General features: G+C 39.6%; 1 protein-coding gene across 2 annotated transcripts in view; it reads left to right on the top strand.

Annotated features, from left to right (window-relative positions):
* The first annotated feature begins 312 nt into the window (after positions 1 to 312).
* Positions 313 to 26,461, top strand: part of EPS8L2 (EPS8 signaling adaptor L2) — a 97,865-nt gene continuing 71,716 nt past the window's right edge. The window contains exon 1 of one of the 2 annotated variants that reach the window (XM_081937072.1): positions 313 to 549. The gene's annotated coding sequence lies outside the window, so the exon portion shown is untranslated. Of the gene's footprint in view, positions 550 to 2,564; positions 2,705 to 26,461 lie in introns of those variants that run through there. The other variant, XM_081937073.1, reaches the window with a different exon arrangement.

Here is a 26,461-nt window from a genome sequence, read left to right as displayed (position 1 = left end):
GGTCTATAAATATGAATAATAATAATAATAATAATAATAATAATAATAACTTTTCCTCCCGCGTGAAAAAGTTTCCCAAGAAGGGCAAGAAAGTGTGGAGGGAGGGTTGCAGAGAAGTAATAGCTCCCCTCCCTGCCCCGCAATGTCGGGGAAATAAAACGGGACTCCAAAGCGGAGCGCCGCGCCAGGGATCAGCAGAGATCCCAGGCCGGCCTGGCAGGGAAAGCGAGTAACCTGTGGCTATGGCCACAGCAACGCCTCCGACTCCTCCTCTCGTCCGCCGCCACCACTCCCTCGCTGGGCGAAGAAACCGCCTCCTTCCACCTGATCGCGGCGACGCTCGGTCGTCCGGACGCGGAGAAAAGAGCCAGCTGCGCCGGAGAAAAGAGAACGACGACAATCCCGCTTTTTTTTTTCTCCCCCGGGAACGAGAGCCGAGACATGGCAGGACTCCGGGCCGATTGAAGAGGACGCGGGAATCGCGAGCGGGGAAAGTGTTACAAGGACCGGCGGCGAAGCAGGAGGGTCCGCCTGCCTGATCCAACGGAGGTGAGTACTGTACTTTGCCTCCCCCAAGAAACGGGGAGAAACTCTCGAAATACCTTTTTGTTTTTTGCACTCTTCTTACCTGGAAAAGGGAGCGCTGCAGCCGAAACTCAACCTCGGAGGAAGTTCTGTACGGAAAACGAGGGTAAAGGGCAGCGTTTTCTCAGTGCCCTCGGTGTGCCATGATAAACCCATCCCTGCCTTTCATGCTAAAGATCCAGGACAGCAAGTTTCCTGAGCGTGGGAACGCTCTACCTCGGGGAGGGAAGCCTCGATGATTTATTTTCGGTTTACACAACTTTGCCAAATATGGATCAGTTGGGATTTCTACCAGTCTGGTCGGAGTTTTTGTCAAATGACCTTCTAGTATCCAGTTCGTAACAAGGGGAAGCTTGAGTTTTATGGAACCCGTTTTTCTGAACTTCGCAGTTATCCTTTGCCTGTGTGGCGACGGTGGTACATGCATTTCAGTAGCAAATATTGCAAGATATATATTTCTCTCTCTCTCCCTCCTACCCCCCCCCCCATTTCTTTCCTTCTCTCTCCCTATCTCCCCCCCCCCAATTTATTCTCTCCAGTAGAAGAAAGTTTTCTTAAATGTTTTCTGATATGAAATCCTGGGAATTAATCACTGTGTCATCAAACAAATAGAACTGTTGAGCATAATTGTTGCTTGACTTTAATTAGGATAATTTGATATAAGGTTTAATAGCAGGATCTCTAATCCATATTGAATATTTAACTGCCTGGAAGCATAAACACAGAGTTGTCTTTTCTCACCCATGAATTACAAGCTTACAGTGAGGGCATAGTATGATTACACCTTTTGTACCTTGGAATTAGATACAAATATCATATGAAAGAACAGGATATTTTTATAAATTATGATCTTAGTCTTGACAGGCTGCTTATTAGGCACTTTATTGAAGTCATACCAAGTATATACAGTGATGTTGTTAACAAATCATATGGATATGGATATTTCTGGTCAGGCACAAAAAGGAGAAGTAAAACGTTGCCTGATATTTATCAAACCATAAACAATCAAGCCTCTCTATATTCAAAAACATAGGTAAATTTCAAAACTTCTGATATGAAATGTCTAAGCATTCTGAGTATCTGGATTTTATAAATATTACCCTCTATTTTTATGTGGATATGCTGCCAAGTAAACAAACGTTAAGCATATCAGAATTTTCAAGAATTTTCCAAAATGCTGCATTAACCTGATTTAATTCTCTGATTGTCTAGAGAAAAGAATGGCCCCATTTAGAAGTCCCGCTTGATTGCTATTTTTGGTTAAAAGGATCTGTTATGAAACAAGAGCTTGGAATATATTAGCATTGCTGTGGAAAAATATAAGGAAGGGTTCAAGATGGTCTGTGTACTAAGCAAAATGAAAACAAACTCAGGGTGATTCATTTTCTAATACTGTAATAAAGTTGTACGACCAGAATTATACGATGGAGTACAAAAACTGCAGCTAATTTTAGCACAGTTGGTAAAAGAGGTCCTTGATTGGTCCTGATTCCAATTGTAATTGTAATATATACATGAAATATATTACAATATATTCATGAAAAATTCAAGGAAAGTATTTCTCATGGTACTTTAAGATCACTTACAGCCCTTTTGCACCCGATGGATGCAAAAGCATAATCCAGCCTTTCCATTCCACTCCACGAGATGATTTTAAATAATGGGCCTTCAGGTAGTTTATACATGCAATATGGAAATTTACTGCTTGTCTTTCAACTTTTATGTCAGGATTGAAAGGATTCAAGATTCGGAAGGTCTATTTTTTAAAAATACTTTTTACATTGAAAAGAAATTATGCAGTCATACTCCATAGGATTCCAGTCACTGATAAACACTGTAAGTTTCTGGAACATTGTTTATCAACTGAGCCCCATAGCAAGTCTCCACCCTGATATCAGCTTGAACAGCCAAGTTTCAGATCCAGCATCGTATTTAAATATGATCAGACAGCCACAGCAGCCCAGTTGAAAGAGGGAAGGAAACATGTATAAACTTGTGTTCAAATGCTTGCTCAGTCTTGAAGGATTTCTAGAAATTGCAACTTCATAACATTAGGATTTCCTCTATAAAGTAAGTGTGTCAATGCCTTTCCAGGATTTCTGCAAAGAGGCAAAGTGAGGTAAGAATTCAGGCGATTGCATTGTTAGACCAGAGCAAGTATGTCCACCAGTGATCTCTGAACACTTATAAAGTGTTCTCAAGGAATTATCTCAAGGAACCAGTACATTAAATTTGAGATAAAATTAAAATACATCTATAATACAACCTGGCTACTGTAGAACCACATAGTAAAATCCAAAAGGAACACTTGATATCTAGGCTATAAAAGAGGTTTGTGTCTAAAATTACAAAAATGTGAAGACATTTACATTTTATACAGGATGTGATAATATCTGAAGTTATATAACATTTGATAATACAGTGCCTAATTTTTTTTAAAAAAATACATCCATGTAGCAGAAATCTTCTGCTAAGGTCTAGCAGAGATAGGAATTGTACAAAATTCTTTACAGGCAGTACCTTCTACAAGAAATAAATATTTAGGCAGGCATGCAGTCAATAAATACAGACATTTGTTCTTAGCCTGACAAAATAACAAACTGTTTTTTTAAAGCAATAACTACTAATAAATCACAAATTCTGATTAATGTTTCAAATAATTATTTGGGCATATTTATAAAAGTGCACTCTTATTCAGCTTTGTTTTATAGCTTAATATCTGTATCATTTTTTTTGAAATGGCATTTCTACTTCAAGGCTATGACTCTGGGTTGCAGCTTTAAGAAAACATCAAGTACATTTCTGGTTTTTGACAGCAACATATTAAAGTATTTCTGGAGAATGGAATTTAAGTGAATTCATATGGAATGAGTAATGCCACTGCCTGTCTGTTATATACCTACCAATCTGTTCTGTGATATTTTCATGTTTCAGTATGTCTCCATTTTGCTGTAGAAGTGGGATTACGTTGTCTTGCTATGGCTTGGTACTCTTACAATATTCACAACAGAAGGCTCCTAGTTTATCATTCAGAGCAGTGCAAGCTTGCAAACTAATAGTGAACTTACAGTAAATTATCAGGGATCAAAGTATTTTGCAGATAGTGCTTCTCAGGGCATCTCACCCTGTTCTAGCACCTGAGCAGGAAAAAACTCTGTGGGCAATATTGTTTCCTTCACTTTACCTTTCTTCCTCTTCAGTGGTCAATCCACCCATTTTTCTGATATTACATATCTGTAGCTCTGATCGCAACATGAAGCCAGAGGCCTAAAGCTAAGCCTATTTTCAAACAGGGTTAAGAATTACTACAACTACTCTTAGATTGTCTGATCTGCAACCAAGTCAGGTCAAAGAACTTGATGGCTTCATTTTTTCTGACTTTGAGATATAAATAGTAGGTAGCACTGATGAAAAGATGGAAAATACTATTTTTCCAGGAACAAACTACACATATTTTATCCACACCTACAAAGAGATTGGACAGATTCGTCCTTAGCACCAAGCCATAATTCTGCCTTTTTGATTTTGGAGAGCTGTGTGAATCTTGCCAACAATGGCTTACTCAGTAATCCACAATACAATAAGTTATTTGCCCCCTTTTTTGGTGGATATTCTGCAATAAGAAGAAAGGCAGAACAAGTGGTGAAAAAAGGAAACACTAGCACTAACTAAAATCTGCATATATATTATGTCTAGTGCCTGGAAGTTATTGTAAAATAAACATTCCTTTGGACTCCTTTCCAGATATTATGCAAATTATAACCAGCATAGAGCAAGATAGTGATTGCAGGCTTGAAACTAAAATTAAATGAACCGGAAATGATGTAATAAGACGATGGATAATTTGCTAGCCCTCCTCTCTGTCCCTTTTGCAGCATATAGAATTTATGTTTACAGATGTAAATCTTGTTTGGGTATTGGCAATGCCGGCTGATATGTTGGTGCCCTGGGATATTTGCTCAGAGACAAGCACAATAAGCACAATTGTGGCAAAGCTACAGAACTAATAGCAACTGGTGCTATCTTGTCACTGGGCTTGTAGTCTTTATTTGAGACATCAGGGCTTCAGACTTTATCCGAATTATTATTCCTGAAGGTTGAAAGGAATGTTGTTCCCACAACAGTAACAAAGACAGGTGATTAATTTCAGGAATGGTAGAAGTAGATTCATGTTATGAACAGCTTTCCTATTACCACAAGCCATAACATGTATAAGGCTTCCAGGGCATCCAGCAGCTTTTCTTCTGGAGAATATTTGCTAAACCAGAGAAACTTGTCAGAGCCCAAACAGAGGAAAGCAGTTCTATTGTGCAATTGGGGTTGTCAATATCTTCTGTCCAACTTTGATAAGTTTCTTAACTATACCAGGTCTGACATATATTTTGATTTGCAGCATAAGTCACAATTGGCTGGCCTCACATATGCTAAACCACAATCCTGGTTTACAATCCATAGTAGTTGAGTTTATGCAAATCAAGCCCAAATCAAGCAAATCATATTTTGGATTAATGTAATTTGTGAATTCAGTCTGATCTGGTTCAACTTAGCCCAGTGGCTTTTGTAAAAGTAAAATTGTTCCAGTTAAATTGTTTATAACTCAGGAAACCGATTTTGGGGGGTGGGGTGGGGGGTTTGAGGTAGATGAGGAATAGCATTGTGAAAAGAAAAGATATGAAGGGAAGCATCTTCTTTGAACTTGCAGCTTCTAATTCTGTTCAGTCCCAAGGCCACATGAGCAATGAAGCCAAACGTTTGGATTGCAGTGAGCTCATCCATTTCTTTGTTTTAATAATGTGACCATCATTTGCTGAATTTCCTGGTCTGGAGCTACAGAGAAAGATTTTTGGGCTGTGTCTCTGTCTTCCAGCTCCTAGCAATTGGCTTGCCTTGTCTTCTTCCTAAACTGTGAATGTTAATGATCAGGCTTGGCCAATCCACTCCTTTTATTCACCCGAAGTCAACTAGCTCCTACAGTTTTCTTGACAAGGTTTTTTTTTTTGGAAGTGGTTTACCAGTGCCTCCTTCCTGGGCTGAGAAAGAATGACCCAAGGCCACTTAACTGGCTTCATGCCTAAAGCAGGACTAGAACTCTTGGTCTCCTGATTTCTACGCTGTTGTCTTAAGCCACCACACCAAACTGGTTCTCACATAGAAGTTAAGAAGCTAAATTTGTGCCAAAGGAAGATAGTATTTGTAGCTCAGAGTTGAACGGTGGGATCATTCGTGCTCTCAGAATTGTCTCCGGGACAAACTAGATTTTGATCATTCTGCCAAACATGAATCTGGTTCTAAAAGATTGTGTGGGGATTTTACATAGTCCCTAATGGGAAGCTGCAATTGAAAAGAAGAAACAAAGATAGTGTATTTTCAGGAATTCCTATCTTTGGACTTGAACTTTAACCTATTGCTGTGCAGCACTTAGCAGATATCAATGTTGAGCTCCATGTCATGAGAGTTTTGACAATAGCTTTCTATATATTAGATCTCCATCATTGGCTTGTCCAGGAGAACACATGGTCAGTTGGCAAATTTATCTGCCTTGTTCAAACTATTGATTAGATAAAGCAATATTCAGGGCTCAAGGGTAGAATTCATCTTTGCCGGGTAAATAAAAGTTGTGGATTGGCCAAACCTGATATATTAACATTCATAATTTAGGAAGAAGATAAGGCAGGACAGTGGATGAGAGACATAACTGCCCAAGTCAGCCTTCTCTGGTCTAACAATTCGTCTAGCTAAAGAGAGTGATGCAAGGTGCATTGTAAATGACAGGCTCCGTACAAGTCAGTTGATTAGTAGCTATTGAGAAAGTAGAATAACTCTACTTCTTTTTTGGCTGGATCATTAGAGGTTCCTTTGCTTCAGGGACATCAGAGCACCTGTCAAAACTAAGTTCTGATCCAATTTTAAGGCATTAAACTTGCAAAGAATAATAAATTTTTCAAAGACGGAGAGAGCAATTATTATGGGTTTGGTGTTGATCATACAACTCCTAATCATATTAGAATAGCATGAAATCCTATACTTGAAATTGAACAAACAGTAAGCCACAGTAACTCAGTTTGAAATGTTTTTCAGTGTCTGGAGCTTCTCAAACATGATCAAGTTGTAACCATAATGCACTTTGTTTGGTCGTCTTAGTAACTGTGAGAAACGTGTAACTCTGGCATGTAAACCATGGTTTACTCCTTATTGTTTTATGCGAGGCAAGTCACTCTGGCTTGTTCAAAAAAGCTATGATCACAAGCTCTGTTATTGTACAGTATGACACAGGCAATAAAAACCTGTTGCAAGCTTTCAAGTTTTTTTACTGTATAAAACTGTTGCAGACAAATATTCAAAAACGAACACTCCCATCAGAGTGAGGAGGGTTGGGCTATGGCAGGGGTGGGCAATTAATTTTTCCAGGGGGCCATATGAGAAACTGGGACTGTTCTGGAGGATCAAACCAATTGGCTGAACTTAATTCTACTCAGTATTAATTATAAAACATTATAAAAGGCGGTTGTATAGTTTTGATTAAATGATACTGGTATGAATATATATTACATTTTATTTACATTGGTTTCTAATTTCTGATTGACCCCACACGGGACAGATAGGGACAACCAAAGAGCTGGATGTGACGCAGGGGCTGTAAAATGCCCAGTCAGAGGTGATAGGAGTTGTAGTTAAATCAACTGGAGGGTACCAACTTGGGGAAGGCTGCCTCTTGAGCTCATATTCTCGTTTACTCAAGTTCTGTGCAGGATGGCAAGATGATAACCTGACTTGGAAAAGATTATGAGATCAAAGACTACCTATTGGCATAATTGGAGAATTCTTGATAGCTGGGGTCAGTTGCCAGGTCAACAAGAAAAGGCGAGCCTCCTAAATTTTTATGGCATGTGACACACAGCCTATACAAAGATCAATCAGCAGAACAGGAAAAGCTGGTTGCACTAAGCCCTTGTCCTGTGCGAAGAACGAATCACAGTGATGACTGAAGGATATTTTGAAGATGTTTTATTAAGAACAGGAGTTGTCATGCAGAAATTGGAACTTGTTGGTTTTGTAATGCAAGCATATCTTGCTTTATGTCAGATGGAAGTTTTAAGCAAGGAAGTTCTTGCAATCTCTGTGTTTTGTTGGCTTACTGAGATTAATTGTTACTTCCATTGCCCTTTATGTAAACAAAAAGCTTATTGGCATTGTGTATTGGTTGGCATCGGCATTGAGTGAAGCTAGCAAAAAAGAAATGATCAAGTATCACTCATTGACTTAGTGGATCATTGTGCCTTGCGGGTCTATTGTCTTGTGGACACTGACTGGAATGCTTGTGTCATGCCAAGGGCTCCGTGCCCAAAATGAGTGGGCTCATTTGCACTAATATAAATTAATGATAATGAATCATATTACTACAATCCTGAATTATGTAATTTCCTGGTAGCTTTCTATGTAGCCTAATTATCACAAGGCAAGCCTTTTGAATCAGAAAAGTTTTGAAATCTACACTCTAGTTATGCATAGGGACCTACTGTATGTATATTCAAGCATAGAAGGTAGAACACCCCAAATGTTTTGCTTCCAAACAGATGTTGATAGTTCACTCTTCTATTTGAAGAAATTCCATTTATTGGAGTCATATATTGCATTAAAGCCATGTGTTAACTATTACTGAATAAACCATAGTTTATAGATAGTATAATATGGTAAGGTATAAATCTTAATATTTAAGTCATTGTGCCTGGAGTTCCACAACCTGCCAATAAATCAGAACTAAGCACACATATTGAAACATTATATAATATTTATACCTTGTCACTGAGTTCAGTGTTGTTTCGATCTGTTTTATGGTTAGGCAAATATGTGAGCCCAGACAAGCGGCATATGCCACAAACTACGTCTATGGAAAGCCCTGGTTTAAGCTGGATATAAACAGGAAACGATGACTTTGTCAATCTTTTTAGATTTTTTTCTTGAAGACGTACCTGCCAGAGTCAATATGATGACCCTCTGCTGTTGAGAAAATCATTAAAGGAAACCTGTACACTTGAAGTTGTTCACATCAGACTGGGTTGTATACATTTGGATCAATTTAGAAAACTGAGTTGTGCATATCACCTGTTCTCTGCCCTACTGTGCTGCCACCAAAATTAATGATGTATGTCACACATTCTTCCAAATGATAGTTTTCTTGCATTTTTTGGAATCTGCCTTGGTCACTCCACCCATCCTGTAATTATTTATGCTCAGTCTCAGAATTGTTCTTATGCTGCTTTGGCTCAGGCAGCTGTTAAAGATTTCTTATGAGCTGGTGCAATTAGTTATAGTTAGCTAGACCTCTGGGAAGTTAAAATGAAGTCCAATAATTTCTTCCATGGTGTTCCTCAAAAGTGGAACTCTGGAGTTAACAACAGATTTTGTCTTAGCAAGAGTGGCAGTGCATATATAAAATGAGGCAATTGTGAGTTGAATGAGATGTTAGAAAAGCAATAGCAATAAGACTTACAGTATTTTTCGAAGTATAAGATGCACCCCACCCCCTAAAAGTGGGTGAAAATTTAGGTGAAAATCTTATAGACCAAATATGGGCATTTTTGGCCTCCTGAACCCTTTTTTTTTTTGGCAAAAACAGGATGTGTGGAGCACTGCAGAGTGCTACTGGGGGCCTGGGAGGGTGAAAACGCAACACGCGGAGGGCTTGGTAGCCCAAAAACGGGATGTGCGGAGCAGTGCAGAGGGTTTCTGGGGGGTCACTGGGCAAAAACGCGACATGCAGAGGCTAAAAACTATTTTTTTCTTGTTTTCCTCCTGTAAATGTAGGTGTGTCTTATAGTCCAATACATCTTATAGTCTGAAAAATATGGTACATATATTGTTTCAGTGCCTTACAGTCCTCTCTAAGTGGTTTACAGAGTCAGAATATTGCCCGCAACAATCTGGCCTCAGAAGGATGGAAGGCTGAGTCAACCTTGAGCAGGTCAGAATCGAAGAGGTAAAGCAGCTAGCAAAGGTGTACAGTGATCAGAGAACTAAATGACTGGAATCTTTATTTCTCACAATCTCTAAATGTATTTGTGTTAACGCTAAATGTACTCTTATCACAGCTTACACACAAGCTGAACTGACCCGTCTAGAAACAAATATCTCATTTGTTAAAGTTCCATTAAACATTCACTTTTAACCTTTGGAATTGGTTAAATTCCACTTGTTAAACTCCCATTTCAAACACATGCTGTTTCAAATGTATCAAAATAGCAGAGTATGAAAGGAAAGGAGGACAAGAATAATTAAAAGTCTCTGAGACATACCATATATCTGTTCAAGATTGCCCAAGTCCACCTTCCCACCCAGACTCCTGCAGATGTGAAATTAACCACTCCTGTGGTGATCTCCAGTCCAGCACATTTAGAGGGAACCAGTTTGGGGAAAAAACTGGGTGGTTTTTTGTTTTTGTTTTGTTTTTTGCAGATCTTGGTACTTTTTTTTATGCTTTAAGTGAAATCTGGGCTAGACAGACCTCAAGGACAGCAATTCAGAAGTTTTTGTTCTTGAAGTGCAAAATGCTACATATCCAGAGGTGGGCTGCTGTCAGTTCAGACCAGTTTGCCTGAACCGGTTGTTGCAATTCTGCAGAGAACCGGTAAATTGGACCACCGGCTCCCAGTTTTCAGGCCATTTTGGGGGCATTTTTCCGGCTAAAATCTGTCTGAAAATGGCCCAAAAAAGCTGGCTGTGAGAAGAAGAGAAGCTGGGTGAGCCAGATCCAGATGTGTCCCCTCAACCCAGAAGCAGCAAACTCATACTCTTTCCCTCTCTGCTTCTTTGCACAGGATCACCCAGCAATGGAGACAGAGAGGAAGAAGGGGGCAGCATTTCTGTGTGCTCTCGTTTCTGTGTTGCACTCTCCCCTCAATGCTAGCAGCCATTGCTGCCACCCTTCTCCCTCTCCGTCTCCGCTGCTGGGCGATCCCATGTGAAGAAGGGGGCTAGCAGAGAGGGGACAGTGTGAGGTTGCTGCTTTTGGATTGAGGGGCCCAGGAAGTATGTAGTTCCAGCTTACCCAGCTTCTCTTCCTTTCACAGCCAGTTTTCCCAGTCTAGCTTGACACAGTCCCTCCCCCACCCTCTCTCTCTCTCTCTCTCTCTCTCTGTCTCTCTTTCTCTCTCTCTCTCTCTCTCTCTCTCTCTCTCTCTCTCTCTCTCTCTCTCTCTCTCTCTCTCTCTCTTTCTCTCTTTCACATAGACACACACACACACATATGCTGGATCTTTCTTTCCTCTCTCACACACCCGGAGACCCCCGGATTCCCTCTCCAACCCTGCCTATCCCATACAGGTACCACCCACACAAGTGATAAAGAGTTGGCCACACCCACTCAGTCACATGAACCCCTTCCCCAGCTACGTTCACCCAGCCAGTCATTAGGGCAGAGAACCGGTTGTTAAAAAATTTGGAGCCCACCACTCTACATGAATACACAATTCTCATAATCCTTCTGTTACTATGAAGACATTTTTTTATAGAGTTAATTATAAAATATGGCCTTTTATATAATAACACTGAATCATTTGTTTTTACATGCATGCTTTGACTAATATATTTAGGAGATAATAGCTCTTTTTCGCTAATAGCTCCTATGCCTTGCATGTATTTCAGATCTGAAATGGTTTTTATCCCTTGGTTTCCCTTGGGGAAACAGTACTTCATATAATTGGTTACAATGCTGTAGTGTAGGCCTTCTCCCATGTAGGTAGAGATTGGAATATAGGATTACAGTCAGAATTTAATGAAGCCTCTGAGAAAGTGGCCTTTGTATGGGATTAAACATCACATGCAGAGAGAGTTGAGAATGTGGTGTACCAGACATACTTCCCTTCTTGCTCATCATCTTAATATAAGGGCCACACTGATCCCTATAACAAAAATAAAGGATTAGTGTGTTTGAGATAATCAGTTTGGGTGGCATTAGCCAAATTAAGGCTTGCTATGCAAAAATATGTAAAGACTGAAAAAATCAGATCTTGCCGGTTCTCTGCAGTAATTAGGCAAGATTAATTTTAGGAGCATTATTTATGGAAATTCAGTAGAGCAAACAGTTCTTCAGGAAAATGCATTCTAGATTTATCCAACGCTTACCTGTGAAATCAAATCAGAATGTTATTGTTTTAATTGTCTATGAAATAAGATCTAGTGTTCAGTTTGGAAATGGAGGCACCTTTCACCAACTGCTAAGTAGAAATCACATAACATAACTGACTAATAATCTTTAGCATTTTTCTCATGCTCTTGGTGCCAAGCTCAATAATCTGTAGAAACTAAGAAGCTATGGTAACTAGTTCATTGTTCTCCCACTTAGTACTCTCTAAATGTTTGAGGGTACTAGCTGTCAGATTTTTTCTCAAAAGGCTAAGCAGATCAGTGGTGGGATTCAAACATTTTTACTACTGGTTTTTTGGGCGTGGCAGGAGAAGGATACAAAATCCCCGTTCCCTCCACACTCCTGGGGGAAGGTTACTGCAAAATCACCATTCCCTCCCCACCCCACTAACCTGTTTTCCAGCTCCATTCTCCTGTTCAGGGCAACAAAAGAAGATTAGCTGGGAGGCAGCAGGGACGGAGCCAGCCTATTTGCCGGTTCTCTGAACTACTCAAAAGTTCCACTACCTGTTCTCCAGAACCCTGTCAGAACTGGCTGAATACCACCTCTGATTAGCAGACTCAGGCCTAGTATTTCCGAGACAGCTCATCAGAAAATGCCAGGGCTGTATCTGTCCCTGAAAGTATTAATTAGACTAGTTTGGCAGTCAAAAATACATCCTGAAAGAGACAAACCATATTTCCACTAAAAAAGATTACATGGATGTATTGGTAAAGGCTTCAGATGTCAAGTTTAACCTATTATTGAACTGTGATGAGGCACGGAGGATGTTCTGTATATTCAGGAGGGTGATCCGTATATTCAATTGATGCGACAATTTGTTACGTGAAAGACTTCCATTTAGTTTTTCCCCGAGATTCTGTCTGCTGTTCAAAAACAAGCAGTCCGATAATACAGCTGGGTCCTCTAACAGTGCTATGAAGAATGATGACCATGCTCAGTGATACCTGCATATTCCCCTAGTGGGGATTGCAGTTATCCTATGAATAGAATTCTAATTGTAATCGCCCTGGGAATACAGTTCTTTTCACTGCATGTTCTCAACATCACACGAGGAAGACCAAGTCCCATTTGCATCTTAATTAAAAACTTTAGTTCAAGGATGGGAAAATTATCATCTGCCAGTACAGACCCAGATGATTGTTGAATTTAAGTTCTCAGGATTCCTCTCCAAAAGGCTGTGCTTACTGGACCCAGGATTCCAGTTTTCCAACTGAAGCAGATCTTGAAGAATTTAAATGTGATAAAAATCATTGTTGAAGTGACATCATAAAGAGAATAGTTGAGAAATGCATCTGCAAATTCTGCAAGGCTCTGACGATGCATAGCTTTGGCTTCACCACCTCATTTGCACAGTGTTGTTCCTATTCAGAATTGTACAGGCATGAATTTTAGGGCCGATCGTAATAGTCCTTGCTCTTATTGAGCAGTAGCCATTAAAACCTAACAAGCGAGAATGTTGCTGTAGGGGATTCGTTTGATACAAATAGAAGGAATCTAGTTGTGTTGGCTCATATTATATAATTGAACAAAACCCAAGCAAGCTGCCTAAAGGCTTCCGCTTTCTGATGTTCTAACTTGTGACATTGTGGTAGCCCAGAGCTGATTCTCCTGTGTAATCCAAGTCTCCACCCATGGATTGTCTTTACTTGGCCAGGACATCTGGTTATTATTATTACGTAACCACAGTGAAATTGAATTCCCACCAGTCGAAATTGAAAGCCCAGAGATTCAGGGCAATTAAATATTTGTTTGACTAAAGGATAGAATTTGTAAGTTTTGCTGCTTGCCATTAGGTGTCTTACATTCCATTTTAATTGTTATTGCAAAGATAATAAGTAAAATATTTTGATAACCTCTAGAATATGTAACTTTTAGGATTTTTAAATATAAGTAATTGATTTTTTTTAATTGTGTCCTCGCATCTCATCACCCCCACCCCACCCCAAAAGAAGCCACTAGAGTTGGGAAGAGTAGTTTATTTTGGCATTAAACCCAAATTGTTGTATCTCCATGTTCCTAAAATTCAAATCTTCAGCTGCTACATAATAGAAAACTGATTGTAGGAGAGAACTACAAGGCTGAACTTGAGGGAGGAGTCAAATACATCACCAGTCTTGAATCCCTACACCCACAAAAGAGACCTAAGTCCAGCCCTGTTTGAAGTCCGTTGATTTTTACCTGGCACTAATTTGCCTTGACCATTAGTAGATCAGATTTGTGTGTATAGGTTACATAGAATAATAAACTATCAATGCTTTCTGAATTATTTCCTAGTTTTTGGTTTCTTGCTCCTGACACCAATGGGTGTATCTGTATAGCCACCAGGAGTTAACTTAGAAAGGGACTTCATCTTTTGTATACCAAACCAAGAGCATTGGACCAACTAGTCAGAACTGCTGGTATGGATTGGCAGCTGCTATTCAGGTAAATGTTTTGCCAATATTACCTGGAGAAGACAGAGATTAAATCTGAGATCTTCTGCAAAGAACTGTGGCATAGAGCACCTGATGCAGTTGAGTTCCCTGATAAGGCAAATGTATGGTCTAGAGCAGGGGTGGGAAACTATGGCCCCTTGATAAGTTGTGGACTTCAACTCCCAGAATTCCTGAGTCAATATGGCTGGCTCAGGAATTCTGGGAGTTGAAGTCCACAAGTCATAAAAGGGCCATTGTTCCCCCACCTCTTGTCTAGGGAGAGTGTGCAATGGCTTGCCATCTTTCTTTTCCAGTTGGAATGTCCAATAAATACAATTCCTTTTGCTGAATCTCCAAGGGGGAACCACATCACATTTGATAATGTTTTCTCTCTTTGCAGACACTTTAGTTCCAGGGGCAAAATGCTCTTAAATTTAGGGGGTTCTCAGAATCAGTGGGGAAGAAATTGTAAACGAAAGAATAATTAATAAAAGAATAATCTATTTCCACCAGTGGCTTGAAAATCCTCCATGAACAGAAGGAGACTTCTATGGAAGGAACATTAATATTATAATTGTTAATTGGATACTAAATATGCAGCCATTCGTATAAGTATAAATAACCTATAAGTATATAAGTAAATAAGTATAAATAAATAGATAGCTGTCATTGTATAAACTTAATTTGCTAAGAAAAACTTACCAGGCCGGAACATTTATTTAATTCTTCTTTATTCTTTATCTTATCTGGAAAAAGTGTGCTTGCTTCTCTTGTCTCTTCTTTTTTAAGCATTTTGAATTGTATTCATAACCTCTGATAAAAGCTTTGCTTACATCCAAAATTATTTTTAAAACAGTAACATTATCTAAATTATTTTCAAATAATTATTTTGACACACACACACACACACACACAATCCTCCATTATTTTTTTCTGTAACAGTTATAAAAATTAATCAGTGGAACAACTTGCCTCCAGACGTTGTTCTCTTAACACTGGAAGGTTTTAAGAAGAGGTTGAACAATCGTTCGTCTGAAATGGTGCAGGGTTTCCTGCGTGAGCAGGGGTTGGACTAGAACCCAACTCCAATGTCCCTTCCAACTCTGTTCTATTAACTAGTGCTTACATACTTGGACCTTCAATATAATAAAATTAGGCTTTGCCAGATTATGTAATGTGCAACGGCTTTCTTTTAAAAGAGGGAAGCCAGGACTGTAAGGGAAAAGTGCAAACTGATTTTAGTTTCCTACAATCCGTGTGCCCTACATAAACAGCAGACAAGTTTACAGAAAATAAAATTTATGATTGGCTGCAAGGCTTCATGTTAAAAAGACTATTCAGCCTGATGGAAAAAGGAAAAAAATAAACATAAGCTGGAGGCCTAGCAAGCAAAGAGTGAGGGTGTGGAGGAGGAGAAACGGAAGAGAATATTATTTTATGAGGCGTAAACTGCAGCAACAAGCGTGCATTTGAGAATATGTCTGTGAGTGCTTTTTATTTTAATTTGGTAGGTATCAGATACTGAGAAAAATAAGGTCTGGTAAAGATATGGCTATGGATTTTTGCTTGCTGTCTTTTGCTATGGATAAGTTGTTTCTCCTGAGTTTATGTGGTTCTTTGAGCTTATCTTATGGGAGATGAAGTGAAGTTTTGAGGCTTAGAGTGCCATCTCTTGTCTCTCAGTTTTCCAATTTGTCTTCTGTGGAATGAGTAGAATATTGCAGACTCAGAAGATGTTCTTATGTTTTGCATCTCAGACCTTTCCCCTGCCTGTACTTAATTTTGAGTAGGGGTCTTTTTTTCTTGTTGTTTCAGCGTTACCAGTTTATGGAAAATGTGTAACTCATGATTGGCCCATGATAGAGAATCCCTGATCCCTCACAACTATTCAGTGAGACCATCCAGAAATTTTCATAATACTGAATGTTCTTATCAATCTAAAAAGTTTGGCTTGCTTTATGAAACCATATGAACAGAAGGAAATCCTCACATGTTCTTCATTATAACTGACTTAGTTAAATCTGAGTAATGTCTGTGATGAAAGTTAAAAAATATTTGTTAAGAACATATAATAACTTGGGTCGTAATTTTTGCTTGATTCCCACGAAGAGCCTCCATTTAAAGAGGGGCAGTTTAGTTTGTAGAAGGGATCTTAATGAGAAAAGAAAGATCCCTTTGTAGATGAAAAAGCCTTTACAGGAATACAAGTTGCTTCTGTTTCTGGACTAAAAAAAAATATGATTCAACTTACTGACAGGAACACATCCTTTTTCTAGACTCTTGACCTTTGAGTGTGGTATGCTGTGGACTGTATCTCATAAATGAAACTTAATTCTATTTACATTAAATGAAAATGAGATGCAACTAATATAATTACACTTGAGCCATTTATTTAATACTTTACTGACAGATTAAAATTTGTATATTTTTAACAACTTTGATACGGTTCTGCAGGTCAATCCTACATTTCTGAGGGATAGATGGCCTTCTTTTTAGCTTAAAAAGCCTCTCTTCAAGTCTTGATTTTCTACTTTTTCAACTCTTGAAAACTTGGCAGTGTTTATTTATATTTGGGCTACACACACATAAATTCATTGTTTCCAGGGGAATCTCTGTCCCTTCACTTTGAAAGGCAGGAAATTTACACATCATGCCATTTTTCTCTTTTCCAGGAGCTACACAGTACCACCAAAGGCTGTGGGTGGGGAAGCAAGGAAGTGAGCCTGGGTACCACTACATCCTTTAAAAAAAAACATATTTTTTGGGGTCATTAAAAGTTTCGGTGACTGCTCTGGGTGGATTATTCCAGCCTGACTGCATATTTCAAATATTTAAAAAAACCATTCCAGGCTTCACTCTTGCTTTGCATGACCTCCTAGGTTTTTCTCTGGTTGTGGATTGGAATAAGGGTTATCATACTTCCGTTTTGCTTTGACAAATGATACTTGACTGTTTTGTGCTTCCTTTTTTTAAAAGGATGTCCATTAAAATATATGAAGAAGAAGAAAACCTCTGGAGGCAAAGGATTAAAAAAACTAGGCCTGATTTTTTAAAGTCCTCCTTCAGGAGCTGACTGCCCTCAAATGACCAGACTAAAAGTGTGGGATGTATAACAGTAGTTTTACCTAATATGGATACCCTCAAAGATGTAGACTTCACTTCCTAGAGTTTCCCATCAATGTGGCTTTTGCAAAGAATTGTAGACATACTTTTCTCACATTAGGAAAGAATGGGTAAAGCTATACTTTACCTAGTTTGCCACTGAGTGTACATTAGTAATTATTACTATTACTACTACTACTACTACTACTACTACTACTACTACTATTATTATTATTATTATTATTATTATTATTATTATTATTATTATTATTATTATTATACTGAAAGATTTCATTTTGCCTGCTGCTTTACCATATAATATGATGTCTCTCTTTAAATATACTTTGAAGATACATTTTTTTTCCAAAAAGCAGTACATTAAAATATATTTCTATTACACTTGAAATTTTTCCTCTCCTTTTTATGTTTGGATTAAATTCCCTTTTTTCTGGTTATTTTATTAAAAAAAGGAAAGAAAAACGTATTGCCTCATAAACATATATCTTATGAATTTTGGATGTACTGAACTGTATGTCAAATATTTTTTTCCATTGCTGTTGCTAACTGGTTTGCATGTTCCAATAAATAATTATTTATAATCATAGTTTGTTGAATAAAGCATAGTTGGCAAGGTCTATGCATCACACTGTGCCATGAATAATGTTTTATGCTGTAGGTTAAGAAGGTTATCATTTTTGCACTACAGCTGTTAGCAAGGCACACAAGGTACTCTTAAGGCTGTTATGACAGAAATCTGATACAGTTAGTCCTCGACTTACAACCACAATTGATCCCAATGTATCTGTTGCCAAGCGAGACATTTGTTAAGTGAGCTTTGCCCCATATTATGACCTTTCTTGCCATCATTGTTAAGTGAATCATTGCAGCTTTTAAGTTAGTAACCCAATTGTTAAGTAAATCTGATTGGCTTTGCTTGTCAGAAGGTCGCAAAAGGGGAAGATGTAACCCGGGGACACTGCAGGTGTCATAAAGATGAACCAGTTGCCAAGCATCTGAATGTTGCTCGTGTGACCATAGAGATGTTGCAAGGGTTAGAAATGTGGGAAATGGTCATGTTACTTTTTCAATGCTGTTTTAACTATGAGCAGTCACTAAATGAACTGTTTAAGTTGATGACTACCTTTACTGCATTATGAATTGCGCCAACCAATCTTCAACTAGGATCCATACAACAATTCCTATCACCCTCAGTCAGCATATCCATGCTACCCAGAGATGTTGGGTACTTTAGTCTAAACTAAATCATTTGGAAGATACCAGCCTGTTCCAGCTGAACACCCTCCCCTCCATCAATTTGAGCAGGTGGAACAAAGATGAAGAGAGAAGAAGAAAAGAGAAATTGGCTAGTGATGAAAGAGAGTATGTAACCAGAATAAAAACAGAATGGTATCTTTTGCTCTGGACACGGGACAAAATCATCTTGCCCTTAACTTTTCTGCCCTAACTCAGAACCCAGTTCCAGGCACACACAATTATTTTTGTGGTTTTGCAAATGATCAGTCACACTTTTACAATAGTTTAGAGAACAAAACCCCCAAAAAGAAAAGGTTCCAAGCGCTTTTATGTGATTGTTTTCCTGAAAATGCTATGTTTCTTAAAGCAAAATAGACTTTATTATTTTCCTGGAAGGAAAAACACCTTTCAATTTCACATGCTTTACCTTGAAAAACTATTGTGGTGAATTTTCTTTGTTAAATGTTCGGATGACCACAAACAAGTTTTGAAAGGGCTTCTGAGTTGTGTTTCACCATGAGACATAAACTGAAATATGTTTCCCTTGTAGAGTAGAGGTGTCAAACTCAATTTGATTGAAGGCTGCATCAGGGTTGTATTTGTCCTTGCGGGGTGGGAGTGGGCATGGCCAGGAGGCATCACCAGCTTGACATCATTCATTTGGGCTCCATTTTTGGCCGCGATGGCCTCCTGCAGCCCTCTGTCAACTAAAACGGAGCCCGGGGGGGCATGCGCGACCTCCCCAAGCTCCATTTTCACTGGCAGAGGGCTGCAGGAGGCTATCACAGCCAAAAGCAGCCTAGGACTGTCATGCACGGACCTCCCGACCTCCAATTTTGCTGACAGAGTTACCATAGGTTGGTCCTTCATTGTTTCCAGAGTGGCCCCACAAGCCAGATCTAAGCACCCTGCAGGCTGAATCCAGCCCGTGGGCTGAATCCGGCCTGTGGGCCTTGAGTTTGACACCCCTGTTGTAGAGTAATTACAGTCTTCTGAAAATTTGACATGTAATTTGGAAACCGGATAACAAATTAGTGATTGCAATCAAAAGAAATGAACACTTTCATGACTACAAGGAAACACACAAAACTTTTCATAATGCTTATAAACTTAGCAAGTATAGAGATAAGGCTACCACTAAAGGTAATATTTCATTCACAAAGCCACCAGGTTTATATTTTAAACAAATTAGCTAAAGTACCTGCAGTATCTCAGATAATATAACATTGTACAGCAAGGAGAGATCCTCAAATTATTTTATGTAAATATAAAGCTTGAATAGCTTAAAATCAGTCCATGAAAACTAGGAGACCAGGAATTTGCTGACTGTAGTACATTGCTTGAGTACTCAGCAAGATGGTCATAACTCAAGAATATTCTTCTGCATTAATTTCCCTTTTAATTGAAGTTTGCATCTGCAGTACAGTAAGCTTATCTTTCTTTGCTTGTGTTACCCCTGCCTCTTTCCCCTCTCCTCCAGCATCAATTGTGAGATTTCATTTTGGATGCCTTCATTCTTGTTAAGGAGAGAGTCACCTGTTTGTTTTGTCTAAGTAAATGTGTTGAGTGCTTTTGTGTGTGGAGTTTCTGTCTTAGTGTAAGAATTGTGGAGCCTAATTGTTTACTGATTATTGTAGAATTTGCTTTGGAATCCAAGGTGTGTCACTTAAACATCTTAGCAATGCTACGATGTGTGAACTTCAACTTCCAGAATTTCCCAGCCAGTATGAGAAACACTGGTTTAGACTGAGGTATGGTTGGATGAGAGTTAACCGAACTTCAGAATTAGCAACATGGAATGCACCGCAGTCACTCCCCAGAGAACTTCATTTTCTAGTTGCACAAACATGGAAAGAGGGATGGGCCTAGTGATAATATGAAGGAACTAAATTCTATATATTCAAATTGCTTTGCTATTTTTACCAGTTTAAATATATCCTGTTGAGAAAGGGTGAAGGACTATCAAGCCGGGATGGCAAACCTATGGCAAGCGTGCCAGAGGTGGCACGCAGAGCCATTTGTCAGGGCATGCAAGGCGTTGCCCTGTCAGCTGGCCAGCGCGCATGTGTGCGCTGGCCAGCTGACTTTAGCCTTTTTTTGAGGCCATTTTTCACCCTCCCCAGGCTCTAGAGGCTTTATAGGAGCCTGGGGAGGGCAAAAACAGCCTCCCCCACCCCCCTGGAGCCTCTAGAGCGCAAAAAACTAGCCCTAGGGGCAAACCGGAAGTTCATAGGGGGGCAGGGGAGGCTATTTTCGCCCTCCCCAGGCTCCTATAAAGTCTCTGGAGCCTGGGGAGGGCAAAAAAGGCATGCAAAAATGGGGGGGTCGCACCTGTCATGCGCACATGCATGCTGGGGGGGTCACGCATTGCATTATGAGTGCGGCATGCCTGCGCACGATCCCCCTGCATTCCCCCCGCTTATGGCACACGAGCCAAAAAAGGTTCGCCATCCTTGCTATAGAGTATTCAGATTCTTTCCATTCTTTGCAGCTTCATGGCAGCTCCCCCCCTGCTAAGTTTCTTTTAACTCTTCCCTCAGAAGTACATTTAATTTTGCAATATGTAGACATAAAGTTTAATATTTACGTATAAGCCATATTCACATATAAAAACAATTTTACTCTGTTTCCACAAAAATAAGACCTCCCTAGATAATAAGACCAATTGGGCTTTTGAGCACATGCGCTAAAATAAGCCCTCCCCAAAAGTATAGCGACACAGCAGCAGCCATGAGGTGACTATGCTCACCACCTCCTGCACCTCAAAAATAATAAGACCTCCCCGAAAATAAGGCCAAGCGCTTATTTCAGGGGTCAAAAGAAAATAAGACCCTGTCTTATTTTCATGGAAATACGGTATTTACCCAAGTTACAGTCAGGCATAATAAATAATGCACTGTTCCCTATAGCTAGTATTTGATTTTCTTTCTTGTCTTTCTTTTTATAAGCTAAATTTTAGTTCTCATACCTTTTTCAAAGTACCTATCTACTATATACGAAATACTGGGAGAGTTAGAGGTTCAACTATAATCATACATTTCAAATGTGATTGTTGAGCCTGCCCAGTAGAGCAAAATATTATTAGGCCTAATATATTTAGTCTGCTATGATGAGTTCTAATCTTTCTGTAGACCATTTGGATAAAGCTCATGGGTCACAATTTGAGAATAAAGATTTTTTAAAAAATTAAGGGCCTTCCCACCCTTGCATCTAATTGTAGTAAGAACATGTTTTGACAACTTTTTTTAAAATTTTCGGATGAGTCCATGATTCTGGTTTCACCTCATTCTCATCCCATGAGTGAGACAAGTTTAAGTCAACTTTAGCTATTTGAGATTTGTAGTGATATTTTCTCTTAGACTGACAGCAGTGCATAGCAGTTTTTAAAATCCAATACGTTTCACCCAATATTCCAATGATGGCCCAGTTGGATGGCCCATGAAGGACAGAGCAGATTGGTGCTATTGGCACATTAGGTTGATGTGATGGAGTGATGACACCATCCTTCTCCTTGGATCGTGGGCCTTTTTGCTTGCTGCCATTCTTTTCTTTTTTCTTTTGCCTCAAAATGGAAAGAGCTGGGCACAGCTGCTAGCTGTATCAGTTTTTAGCAGCATCCCTCAATCTACCAGTTAATTGAGTGACTAAGAAAAAGGAAACTGAGCCAGAAAAATGGTTCTCTCCAAAGCTTGCTTTTATATAAGTTTAACACACTTCTGGAGGAAGGCTAAACCTGCTATCAAGACCAATCCTCCAGACAGCTGATTGAGGGAACTGGCTCTTTCAATTGATGACGCAGCTTTCCCGGTTTTGACATATATGCTTTCCTGCTTTCACTCAGACAGGGTCAAACAAGAGGCCAGCCAGACACCTGTTGAAACTTACCCCCTCCTCCATCATTGTCCTGACTGGCAGATCATTTCCTTCTGGCTATGCTATTCAAAAAGTGGGAAGACACCAAAGCCAGAGGATTTCCCCAGTAGCTTTGCTTATCTGCCCAATGTACGTGAAACTGGAACACAAAGTTTTGGCAGGAAGCCAAAAGAGAGACTATAAATGCAAAACAGAGACTAGCTATTTTCTACCAAGATGGATAGATAACACTTTAACCCAGCAGTGAGGCAAGCTCTTACAAAACGATTCTGAAATTACAAATGCCTGATTGGGCTTAAATTCAGTTTGCCAGGACTCAGGCACTACAATAGATTGGGATCCCCAACCCCCCGGTCTGTAGACAGGCATCGGTCCGTGCAGAAACCAGTCCGCGCAAACAAGCAAAGATCCATCTGTGGGATGCAGGTAGCACACAAAACCACATTCCCCCCCTCCCAGTCTGTGGGAAAAAACCTTTCTCCACAGAACCGGTCCCGGATGCCCAAAAGGTTGAGGGCCATTGCAGTATAGGACATTTCTGAATAAATACTTAAAAGTTGTTCTGCAAGGAATCTCTCTGCATACCTATTTGGTTGGCATACTTCCTGGTATTAAAATTATTCACCTACAACCACATTTTTGAAATTCATAGGATTAGGAATCCCCCAAAGAATTCTGAATTTAAATTTGATTGTGTGTGCAAGCCCAATGAGTATGGGGTGAAAATAGGAGTCACTGAACAAACCTAGATTTTTTTTGAAGTGGAAGAAATAATGTATCATTAATGTTGCAGTGATGGCTATCAAGGAGAAGCCAAATGTGTTTTGTGTTTTTAGATCAACTGGAGAAAGATTTTGTTTCCTTTTTTACTTTTTAACTCCATTTCCCCCTCATTTGTAATTCTTAAATAAAACCCAATATTCAAATCCATATTAAATTGAGTATAATGAAAAAATACAAAATTATTTTCCAAATTCTCTTTGCTTTATTTTCAGTCAGGCTGGGGGAAAGGCCTGCAGTACTCAAAAAGTAATTTATACTCAGTTCCTGAAAAGTGATTCCCTTCGGTGAATGACTGTTTTTGTCTGCGGAAGGACTGATATGAGAGAATGAAGGCGAATATACAGTATGTGTTCCAGGATACCGTTGCAGGATCCAATCTGGGTTGGTTATCAGGACCAGAGGTTTTGTCTTCGGAGCTTTCGGACTTATGCCGGAATGAGCTCCAGAACGAGTCTGAAAGCTCGGAAGACAAAACCTCTGGTCCTGGTGACTGACCCAGATTGGATCCTGTGATATGAGAGATTAGTTAAACTCGGGTTTTTTGAGGAAGAGGGATTCAGGTAGCTTGTGAAGCTTGAATGGAGTTATTACTGAGTTTCGCTTATGGGCTACAATCCTGTACTCATTTGGTATAAGTCTGGTTGAACTAAAATGCATCTGGCAGTATGTGACTACATTGCAAAAGTAATTGCCTTCTACCAAATTCAGTATCTATTTTTTATAACCACTTACTTACAAGTACACACTATTGAAATGCAAAGCCATACTGTTCAATAGGTGTGTGTATAGGGGTGTGCTGTCGAAAGTGCAACCTTCTTAAATTAAATGTTTGAAAAAAAGCAATTTCAGCTTTCGTTTGTTTGGCTTGCTGGAATATATGAATTTACTTCTTGCTCGACTAGACACCAACTCAGGGCAACTCCATGCACAGAATTTCTGCTGCCTTGTGATCATCCCATGTTGGTGTTTCTGCTGGCAGATGAGTCCGTTTACTTCCTCATCGACTGCAATGCAAGAGAAATATGCTGGAGCGACTTTGCAGAAAAACTAATGCTGTATCAAGCTGCGAGGCAGTCTGTTTCCCCCTTTGGTGGGAATTCTCACCTCACCTTGCGTCTTACCTCATTGGCTCTCTCTTCCCCCCCCCCCCCCATAGCTTTCATCCTGCAGCTGGACATGGCCCAAAATTCAGTAGAGCAAAAGTACCTTTTGTTTGGCAACTGTACTTCAGAGCAATTGCTTAGGTTCTCTAAAATCACTAAGTATCATGTTCCTTGGAACATGGAGTCATTACTCATTGGACATGGATGAAGGTGTCTGCTGCTGGTTAGTATGTTCTGTTGGTCACTTAATTGGTTCCTGCCATGTGTCAAGGTCAGCTGCTGAACTGCAGATCAGCTATCAACTCTTTTGCTAAGAAAAACTGTGGCCATATGGTTCGATTGTGAAGGATATGCTGTATCCATTCAGGAACGCTTTATGGCTAAGCATACTGGCAGAGAAACAGGGGAAGCCCAATATATACTTGTCCTTTGAAGTTTGCCCGATAGAATAAATCTAATCTATTAACGATATTAAAGATACTGGATGTGTTTTAAATATATCATTGAGGCACAGCCTTCTGAACTAATTAGCAAAAAACCTTATAGCATTCTACTCTTGGGAAAACAAAGAAACAAACAACAGGCATCCATATAATTCCTTGCAGCTGATTGATCTCAGCCTTACCAGGCAGAGAAGACAAGGAACACAGCCCAATAAGATAATTTTACTTTATTATTGTAAAGCCCGGTTAACAGACACATGCAAGTCTGAAAGTACAATTCTCCCACCATCACCTTTACAGCCCAATGACTAAGGGAGAGTCCCTCCTGACCTTCTTGCTCTGCCCACTATAGCTGTGAGCTATGCTACCTTTTATTGGACCATTTCCTAGGAAGCATCTCTTCCTCCAACATCCTAAATTTATTTCACATACCATTACACTCGCTGGCAAATCCAGCATTGCAGAGAATATATTCCAGGTACTACTAGCTGGGGACGAATATTAAACAAGAACTTCCATGACATTTTACTTTTCAGTTTCCTAGGAATTTATAATTGGCTATTGCTGCAAGGAGAAGTGCTTGAAGAGATCCTGTTGAGGAATTCTTATTTGGGTATTTATGGTTACTGCACCTTTTCCAAATTTGGTGCACTCTCAGTTGTGTTCCATTACCAACGCCATATTTTCCAGCCAACGTAGCTGCCAGATGGCAAAGGTTTTGAGAAGAATTAAAAATAACAGGAAGTGCCTTTAATAAGGTTGTTTATTATCATTTCTCTATTGCCGGTATGATGTCTTCCACCATGCTTAGGTTTTTGTTGGAGCACACCCATCATATAATCACTTGCAGTTTAGTTTAGTTTAATTTCGTGAATTCCATTATGTTTAATTTCTGTTAAATGTCAGCAACGTGAACTATTCTTGTTCAAGAACAAGGTTTACTGGTTTGGGGTTTGTAACAAGACCCACCCTCTTTCTTTGAATGACATGCAAGTTCCTTTTTGTTGCTCTAAAGTCACAAAAATCTTTCCCTGGATGGTGGATTTTGTATAAATTACTAAATTAAGTGTCTGTGTATACCCAACAAAGGCCAGTGAAAGACCACTGTTTTCAGTAAATAAATGTGGTACTTTCTAAGGGTCAGTTTACCATGGTGGCAACAGACAGGATGGATGGGAAATCTGGAATACATCCCCTGTCAGCCTCTTCTTCGCTTACTTGCTATCAGCTGCCATAGAAACGAGGAGGGTGGGGGCATGGTATTTGGGATGGGAATAAATGGTACAGGAGGTGATATGGAAAAGGAAGTTTTCTTCTCACCATTTTCTGCCATGCTGGTGGCCAGTGTTTGGACCTGGTCAAGGTCAACCGTCCTGCATACAACATGATGATGCCTTTTGGAGATGCAATCAACATGACACCTAAGGGAGTTTCAGATTGCACACTGGGGTGGGGTCATTGAAGGGAGGGGGCTGGGTTATCATTTGATATGTACTTGTTCGCGCCTTTCTGGCTCAGATCTTGCTTTACTTTCGTTGCTATCTTTTCATAACCAGAAAATTTTTTGGTTTGTTTCCATAAACAATGGAGTTGGGAGTTTTCTTTCTTGGTTATTGATGGAGGCACGCCCGACACCCCCTTCACTAGCTGCTTTTCTGATAAACAGACTCATTTCCAGCATCAGCTAATGTTTTAGAGGTTCCTCCCATCTTCCACAGATAGAAGGGAACATTTTTCCCCAAAACATATGCTAGCTAC

This window comes from Natrix helvetica, assembly GCF_964273705.1.
Source record: "Natrix helvetica genome assembly, chromosome: 1".
NCBI lineage: Eukaryota > Metazoa > Chordata > Lepidosauria > Squamata > Natricidae > Natrix > Natrix helvetica.
This window is presented reverse-complemented; position numbering and strand designations above follow the sequence as displayed.